Source organism: Triturus cristatus, chromosome 3_2 (genome assembly GCF_964204655.1).
Source record: "Triturus cristatus chromosome 3_2, aTriCri1.1, whole genome shotgun sequence".
Taxonomy (NCBI): Eukaryota; Metazoa; Chordata; class Amphibia; order Caudata; family Salamandridae; genus Triturus; species Triturus cristatus.
In genome coordinates, this window is record NC_140584.1 from 1,048,583,786 (window position 1) to 1,048,591,285 (window position 7,500).

At 50.4% G+C, this 7,500-nt stretch overlaps 1 protein-coding gene, 1 non-coding gene and 1 pseudogene across 5 annotated transcripts in view; all 3 read right to left on the reverse strand.

The window, feature by feature from the left end:
• Window positions 1-160, reverse strand: part of LOC146859079 (28S ribosomal RNA) — an 8,761-nt pseudogene extending 8,601 nt beyond the window's left edge.
• TSPOAP1 (TSPO associated protein 1) overlaps window positions 1-7,500 on the reverse strand; it is a 3,327,443-nt gene that overhangs the window by 2,959,795 nt on the left and 360,148 nt on the right. The window lies entirely within an intron of this gene.
• On the reverse strand, window positions 584-737 carry LOC146859080 (5.8S ribosomal RNA). Its single transcript, XR_014980422.1, has one exon. It is a non-coding gene; the product is annotated as a 5.8S ribosomal RNA (ribosomal RNA).

The following is a 7,500-nucleotide window of genomic DNA, read 5'->3' on the forward strand; positions in this document are numbered from 1 at the left end:
TTCTGTACACCACATTTCAAGCGCCCGCCGCCGGGCGGGGATTCGGTGCTGGGCTCTTCCCTCTTCACTCGCCGTTACTGGGGGAATCCTGGTTAGTTTCTTTTCCTCCGCTTAGTAATATGCTTAAATTCAGCGGGTCGCCACGTCTGATCGGAGGTCGTAGTCTGAAAGAAAACGCCGGAGCATTCGGGGGGGAGCCGGGGAAGGCCGGGCACCCCCTGCCGGAGCAGGGGATTGGCCTGGCGTAACCGGCAGCGCGCGCCCTCTTTCCCCGGATCGCGTCTGGAGGGGTTTCGCCCTCGCCGGGAAGCCGGCCACAGAGGAGGGCGCCCGAGGCGCGGGCAGCCGGTGGGACACCACGGACAGACACGCGCGGTACGCAGCCGGGCGGACCGGTCGCCGGGCCCTCTTCTCGGGGGGCCAGGCGCGCCGGCGGCGTACCTCCGCGGCAGGACCCGGCCAGGGACCCTGCCGACGGGTGATCAGGGGGTCTGACCTTGTGGGAGGACGAAGGGGAAGCGGAGCTCACCCTGCGACGGCCCCAGCCGCGTCCCGGGGAAGCCCCGGGGCGATTGCGATCGAGCGACTCTCAGACAGGCGTAGCCCCGGGAGGAACCCGGGGCCGCAAGGTGCGTTAGAAGTGTCGATGATCAATGTGTCCTGCAATTCACACTAATTCTCGCAGCTAGCTGCGTTCTTCATCGACGCGCGAGCCGAGTGATCCACCGCCAAGAGTCACAGGCAACTTTTCCAAAACGTTCGCCCACCTGCGGGCGCAGGAGAGGCAGGAGGAAGGCGACGCCGTCCGTCCGCCGCCAGCGCGGCGTGACGGCACGGGCGCCCCGTTCAAGGCTTCCCCTCTGGGAGTCAGACAGCACCGTCGTGGGGGGGGGGAAAAAAACATTGCCAGGCGCTCGGCCCGGGAGCCCGACCCCACCCGCCCGGGGCGAGGGAGAGGGCTCCCGGAGCGACGGGAGCAGGCAGCCCGCAGCCGCCGGTCCCTCCCGGGGTAACCCGGGAGGGACCGCGCGAGTCTTCAAACCCATCAGCCCGGCCGTACGTGGCCGGGTCGGACCGGGTACCTGGCAACGAGGGAGGGTCACTCCACCTGCACATCAGCCGTCAGTCTCCGCATCGGCCCCGAGCCGTGCCAGCAGAGGCCGGCGATCGGCCCACCACCACCCTCGCCTGGGTCGGAGGCGCCAGAAGGGAAGAGCCAGGCGGCTCCCCATCCCGCACGCCTCCCACGGAGAGGAGCCGGGGTCCCCTCGCAGGCCCTTGGCCCCTTCTCTTCCAGGCCGCCCTGCCGCGCGAGAAGGGCCGCTCCTCGGACGCCCGAGACCCGGTCAGATCGGGCCAGGTCTCGGGACGCCTGGAGGGCCCAGCCGGCGCCAGGGCCTTTTTTCGAGGGAGGGGTGGGGCCAGCCAAGGGATGCACTGCCATTCGGTTCCGTGCCGGGTGAGCTTGGGTTCCGTCTCGGAGAGGGACAGGGGACGGGGGCCGCCCCCCGTCCCCGGCGCGTCGGTCGGGCATTTCCCCGGGGGGAAGGGGCCCGCCGAAGTCCCGGTCCTAAAACCCGGCGCCCCATGCGGCCGCGGACCGCTCCTCCGGCCAGGGCGCTCCAGGGCAGGGCCGGGCCCTGTGCCTACGGTGCGTGCTCGCAGGAGGCGGGCCGAGGGCTTCGGGCTGGCGCCGTCGGTCGCTCGGGCCGCTCCGCCGTTAATGATCCTTCCGCAGGTTCACCTACGGAAACCTTGTTACAACTTTTACTTCCTCTAGATAGTCAAGTTTGATCGTCTTCTCGGCGCTCCGCCAGGGCCGTTGCCGACCCCGGTGGGGCCGATCCGAGGACCTCACTGTAGGAGAGTAGGGTCTGCTTTCACCCCCACTTTTTGCTTTTGCTTTACTGGTTTTCGACTTAGATTTAGATGTGGCTGTGGGCCTGCTAACCAGACCCACAACCCTGCTGTTCTCTCTCTAAATTGATACTATGTACTTTAGGTGCATAACCCATTTGGATAGGATCACCTTATTGGCCCCTGTACAGTGTACCTTAGGTACCCAGGGCATAGGTGTATCCCAGGCCTACCAGGGGCTGCAGCATGTATTGTGCCACCCCTGGCCTGGCCTTCCATTATGACACAACTGGCTGGTCACTCAGCTGGGGCAAGGTTGTGTAATCACTCCTTGCTTAGGTGTAGTATTCCTATACCTAACTTACATATAGACACATGTGTACCTATCAGCCACTCCTATGGCAGGCCTTAACAATCCTGGAGGTAGAGTGCTTGGTAACATGTGAGATGGTGCTCTAGCATGAGCTGAGCCTGTCTGCAGCTTTCGGAACCATGTCCTTATAGCTGTTCTATGATATAGCCTACCATATACTCTTAAAGTGCCTTATAATCTTAATCGGTTATGGTAACTATGGTCTGGCTTTATCAAAACATGTTGTGTAAGGTGTCTAACACTTTGGAATAATACCCCTGTTAGACCTGTCAGCCCTTTGGGTGGTCCCTCCTCATCATTATTTATTTTGTCCCACTTTTGCCTCAAACCCTGTTATAATTTTTCCTTTTTTGGAACCACCAGACTTTAGTGTTGATGCAGGGTCAGGGAGCCATTTTCCCTACCCCTGGAACTTCTGTCTGAGGGCCTGAGACACAAAATGGTGGCCATCCATTGTCACCTGTGACATAACCAGAACCCACTGGAGGTTTCTAGAACCTTCTGTAACATTCTAGAACCCTGTGACAGTGGGAGGCAGTTTAGAATGTTGGGAGGCCATCTCAGAGTGGCAGTTGGCAACTGACTGGAGAAGAGAGAGGACAGAGATAGAAGGAGGTCGGAGTAAGGCAGCAGGGGTGGAAACCAGTGCTTGGAGTGGGGTCCAGAAACCCACCCTTGATGCTAGTCCCTACTGACCAAGCCCAGCCTAAAGCCCTGTGTGGGACCAAGTCCAGAAGAACCATCTTAAGGACCTGAATATTTGGAACAGGCCTTAAAGAGGAAGAACAGCAAGCTCCTGACCTGTTTAGCAGTGTCCTCCTGGAGTCCTGACGTCGAGAAGCCTGGAGACCTGGGGCCTGAGGTAGAGAAGCGGCGCTGACAGAAAGCAGACGTCGTACCCGGAGCCGCCAGAGGTCGAGTGAGGGCGCCGACGGAGGTCGTGGAGAGGCGCCGGAGGTCGAGTGGAGATTCACCCGAGGTCGAGGTGAGGGCGCCGACGGAGGTCGTGGAGAGGCGCCGGAGGTCGAGTGGAGATTCACCCGAGGTCGAGGTGAAGGCGTCGACGGGGGAGTGAAGTCCGCCTACCGGAGTCGCCGGAAACTGAGGTGAAGCGCGCCGGAGGTCGGGAGTGGAGATCGCACTCCGGAGACACCCGGAAGCGGGGAGACCGTGTCCCTGCGACGCCGGAAGGCGACATCGAGTCGAGACCGCCCAGCGACATCGAGTCGAGACCGCCCAGCGACATCGAGTCGAGACCGCCCAGCGACATCGAGTCGAGACCGCCCAGCGACATCGAAACGAGGCCGCCCAGCGACATCGAGCCGGAGCCGCCTCACGACATCGACACGGCGCCGAGCGGAGCCGATCATCGTGAAAAGGGCAGTAAGTGGTAGAGGGGGCTGAACAATAAGAACATCAGAGGGTCCCTGTACTAATGATTTATGGGGTGTAGTAGCAGGGAAAATACAATCCAAAATACAGAAAGAGAAACCCCTTGTGACCAGATAACCCCTCATAAACAACAATAAATAAAAAATGTTTTCTAGTTTTGTTTTATTTATAAAAATATAGATTAATAAATCAATTATTTTTGTTTGAGTAAATCATTTTTTCATAAGTACAGCATTGACTATAATTCAATCTAAGGTAGACGAAGCAGTGTAATGAACAAAGAACATACAAAAAATATAAATAACAATACAGGAGAAAAGTTACATACAGATATCAATAATACAAAACCATACATAGACAGTTGCACCAGTCAATACACAAATGCGCCGACGCGCGTTTCGGAATCTTCCTTCCTCAGGGCGATATTGGTATTACATGGGCAAAGGACAAAAATTAAATGCAAAAAATAACAATAGTAAGACAACATAGATTGACTATATGCCTCGTCAAAGACAGGATCTGTGGAGGAACAAATAACGGGGTTATCCGAGATCACAATATAAAAAATATATATACATTTTATTACACATGAGCACTATTGCTTCCAGTTTGCTAGAATTAGTGGAAAGCTAAAGAGTAGGACTCAATAGATACAGTTATGAAGAAAAAAGAAGATAATACTAGTGCAGTACCGTTAATGGAAATAAGGTGCTAGGAAACCCAAAGTCCAAAAGGTGCTTCAAAAATAATCACCTAAAGGTGCAATCCCAAAAGGAACAAGAATGCACAAAACTGAATACACACTTGCGATCCAGAGTGGAAAGCTCAATCCAATGAAGTCAGGAAAGGGTACAGTAAGGAAATCTTCCCGTAACCTATAATGTCGCCAGGGACATAGGACTCGGACTCTTTCTTTGAACAATAATAGTTCTAAGAGGGCTAAGGAGAGAAAGACACAATGAGCCTCAAGATATCTAAGCAGAAAGTCATAAACACAACTTGGGGGCCAGGGGATCTCTAGGTGCCTATATAATTCCTAAAGTATAGCTCGACTTACGCCGTACTTGGATCGAATTTAATCATGCTAGAGGCATAGAGTTCCAGGATCAAAGTACCCGTATATTACTCCAGTCAGTATGCTGCCTTATCTGTAACAGGATGAAATTCTAAGTATCTAACCAGTCCTAAAGAGTGATCGCAGATATATTTTAAGCTACAAAAACATACAGGCTACATGATTATGAGATTCTAAATATCTACCTAGTCCTATAAGATAATCGCAGATAATGTCTAAGCAACAGATTTGCAGGGTATACGCAGAAGTCTTACAAATAAAGTCTACTGCTATCTGACAGGGATCATGATGGTCATATATATCGTTTAGCTACAAGTGCACAATTCGGACAAACTCTCGAAGTGAATTTGCTAGGTAATTAAGATAACAAAAACTTACGTATTCAGAAAAAATCTAAATCCTCACGAATGGAGTCCTAGGGCCGCTTCCAACTAATCAGAATCTTTAGAATGGGCTCCCCTTTATATAAATTCGGGTTGGACACAGTGAGTCCGGATTCACATTCGTATTCGCATTGTATAAGTAATCGCCAATTAGTTGCGACTCCAGCACACGGGCCGCTCTAGTTTAATATATTCTGCCGTGGAGAGCAAGCAAAACACACGTCATCGAAGAAGGTCCACTAAAACTAGAGTAAAGGATGATAATGCACATAAGTACCGCATCCCTTTCAAACCAGAATAAACAATAATACAGGCTCTCGATAGCTAAGCTAGCCGTGCAGTAAAAACTTACTTCAATGAAGGGGAAAATAAGTCGCCAGAGTTTGATTCCTCGTGGTCCCACCACTGGGTACATGTAAGTGATAGGAACTCCCTTTAAATAATGCCAAACCAGAGAGCAAAGTGAAGGCGGGAAGCGGACTTAACCAGTGACACCTGCGAGCAATAGGGCGAATCCAGAAATGCAGACTATGTCATGTATAAACGGCCGCCATCTTAGAAGGGAGGACTAAAAGAAGCGGAATTACACAAAAATCATGCCAGAACATTATAGGAGGTACACACCCAGCCCAAAGAACATGAAACTATCTCCCTAATTAGAAATCGAAGAATCAAAAGATCCAGGCAGTATAGCAATATAATTAGGACGCTATTTAAAAGTGTTCGAGAATAAGCGATATAGAAATTGATACCGCTCTTGATAATGGGCGCCATTTTGAAATGGGCAAAGAGAGCGAATTGCGGTTAATGTAATACATCTCCCCATACAAGATGACAAAGGGGTTCGGATACGGACCTAAAGCAGAGACTCTCAATAAGCCCAGATTAACCATAGTTGGTGATAAATATGCAGCTACAATTGAAAATCAGGGACAATGAAGTGATAAAGCTTCCTAATTGATGCAAGATATTAGGTAGTCAACCTTCTTGAAAAAGTTGCAACCAGGGAGATAATATTTGTTTTTATTGAGGGGCCACCACTGGACAACAGGGTACAGGAGTCCAGTTAAGATGTTTAAATAGATTGCAAGGTACCAGGGAGTGAAAATATATTGTACATACGGAAAAATTAACAATGTCTCAATAGATTGCATTTTCCCAGGGAAGGGATTCGTTGAGTCCATTGTCATAGGTCTGGAGAGTGAATATCCAAAATACTTCTCTCTTCTTCCTAAGTGCTTCAATATTACGATCTTTTGGTGGCTTAATATGTTCCAAAATTAACCACTTAAGATCTTTAATCAAGTGCTGTTTCTCAATCCAATGTTTAACCAGCGGAGCTCCTGTGCGTCTAGTATTAATAGAGGATTTGTGTTCGCAAAAGCGAACACGCATCTCTCTACTAGTCTCCCCACATATCCTTTGCCACAAGGGCATAGGATTAAATAAATCACGTTCATAGTCCTGCAGTTCGTCATTTCTGTGAAGGAAAAGGACTTTTTACCCCATTCAAGGGTCGGAATGGTTTTGACATGTGCACAGGCCTGACATCCGCCACACTTGTGTGAACCAAAAATGGGCAAAGCCCCCGTGATCGAGCGTTGAATCAGAGAATTTTCAGTAGGCAGGATTGATTTTACTAGTACGTTACGCAGGTTTTTATTCCTGCGAAAAGCAAAGATGGGTCTGGGTAGATCTTTCTGTTGGTTCCCTGAGTTCAAGATATGCCAAGAAGAGTTGATCGCTTGGCGCAATCTGTTATTAAAATTAGAATGCTTGGTCACACAGACCAGTTTCTCCTGATTATTTTTACTTCTGGGGGTAAGCAGAGTGTCGCGATGGTAATATTTAGCTCTTTTGTACGCCTCCTTGATTATTCTGTTGGGGTATCCCCTATTCCTAAGTTTGTTTTTAAGTGTCTCTGCATGTTGTTCAAAAGATTGTATACTGGTACAGTTCCTGCGAAGACGCAGGAACTGACTAAAAGGGATACTGTCCTTCTGGTTTCGGGGATGGTAGCTATGATATTGGAGTAGGGTGTTACGGGCCGTGGGTTTCGTATATAAGGATACCTGAATCTGATCTTCACTGGCCTCTATCCAAATATCAAGGAACTCGATTTTCTCTATGCTGGTTTTGAAAGTAAATTTCAAGTGTAGATCGCACAGGTTGATCCAGAGAATAAATTCGGGGGAGCTGTTCCTCCGATCCCTTCCAAATAAAAAAGATGTCATCAATGAACCTATAATAGTAGGTGATATTCTCCGAAAAAGGTGCTACCTCGTTGTAAATAAACCTCTTCTCAAACGCCCCCATGTACAGGTTAGCCACATTAGGAGCACAGGCTGCTCCCATGCTAATGCCTAGGGTCTGTTTATATATAGCTTGATCAAACTCAAAATAGTTCTCATTTAATACAA